Consider the following 1,712-nt stretch of genomic DNA (forward strand, 5'->3'; position numbering starts at 1 on the left):
ACTACGTAACACTAATTTCATAGGTGTAGCAAAGCTCTGGAAGAAGAGTACACCAGTAACTATCTTCAAGAATAAATAAGATATTCAAAGATGCAGTAATTATCAAGGATTAAGCTTATGAGTCATGCTATCAAGCTTGGAAGAGAGTGATTGAGCATTGCTTCAGAAGAGAGACAAACATCACAAAAAAACAATTTGGTTTGCCCAGAAGATCGACTATAAGTTGCAATAACAAGCTGCATATTGAAACATCCTAATATCTCAGTTTCTTGTTCATAGACAAGATGCGTTCATAAACAAAATGTGACAAGATAAACAGGAAAACAGAATAATTATCACAACAGTAAACTGACTAACTGAGTATATGCAACCATCATGGTAGGTTGTGCTCAGACATATTCTCAACATGTATTTGACAAATAGAGTAGCCCAGTGAGAGCCTCAGTGTAACATCATAGGCTGGCAAAGATCAAGGAAACATCTGTTCTTATCTTTTAGGAGAGAGAGAGAGAAAGGGGAAAGATAGGACTAAGTCAAGCATAGTATCTGTCCAGATCAGTTGAGAAGAGAGGGAACTGGGCAAGATAAGATTGTGTCCATATATAACCAGTAGAAAGAATTTAGGCCATGAAAGAACCTGAACAACAGATCTGCTATATGCAGAACACAAGGCACCCACTAGCACTTGGTGCTTTTCTGTATTTAGGACACAAACACTTGGGCTAGCTCATAGTTGTATTTATAAACAAGGACAGAAATCACTAAGAGCGTATATACAGTGACATGAGAAGCCATTAAACACTGGACAAATACCAAACACTCTAACTAAATAAAAGGACTATGTCCTTTCCAATTTAAAAGGAACAGTAGCACTGGTATGCATTTGTAGACAGTAAATAGCAGCAATTAGTACATATTAACCAGCAGGAGTAAATCAAACCAAGTAAAGTACTAAGCATATAAAAGCCAGGGATCAAACCAATGAACTCAGTTATTATACATAGTAAGAACCATGACCTCTGAACCTAAACAGCAGCTATATCACAGTAGATCACAAGTGATTGGACTTCTACAAGGGTAATAACAGCAGCATCCCAAGCACAATGCACATTCAGGGGCAATAGACAGTAGTATATGCAAGCCTGAGTATATCAGTGACACATACCAGGTGTTCCAGAACTGGAAGCCAATTCAGGGAACTCCACAAAGCCAGAACATGATCACTACTACAGCACAGACCCAAAATAACACCATATCCATCACATCAAGTCCAGCAACTCATTACAATTACAGAGACATAACGTTGGGCCAAACAGTGCAAACTAGGTGCATCGGTGCATAAAACTTAAATCCCAAATCATTTGGGTGTGACAATGATGTCACTGAACCTAGCAGCACACTGCTGCATCATACCAGCCAGAGCAAGCAGAGACACAAAACATATAGTAGTATTCCTGACATTTCCCATACCAATAAGACATAATCGTTGAAGTAGATTCCAACAACTCAAGGGTTTGAATTCCAATCACAAGGTTGTGCCAATCGGCAGGGAAAAGAGGTTGGTTCGAACTGATCGAATCTGCAGATCGGGTGATCTGATTGGGGCGTCGTTCAAATAAAATTTCAAGCGCAGGCAAGGAATCCTGGTCGACGGCCAATCCGTCCCCTGCTCCTCCCCCGCGGTGCGTACAGCACACCCGTGCTCTCCCTCC

The 1,712-nt window shown here is 40.5% G+C and overlaps 1 protein-coding gene across 2 annotated transcripts in view; it reads right to left on the reverse strand.

The window, feature by feature from the left end:
• The window catches only part of LOC119337170, a 65,997-nt gene that overhangs the window by 51,839 nt on the left and 12,446 nt on the right, over positions 1 to 1,712 (reverse strand). The window lies entirely within an intron of this gene.

The sequence above is a fragment of the Triticum dicoccoides genome, chromosome 7B (assembly GCF_002162155.2).
Source record: "Triticum dicoccoides isolate Atlit2015 ecotype Zavitan chromosome 7B, WEW_v2.0, whole genome shotgun sequence".
Classification (NCBI taxonomy): Eukaryota; Viridiplantae; Streptophyta; class Magnoliopsida; order Poales; family Poaceae; genus Triticum; species Triticum dicoccoides.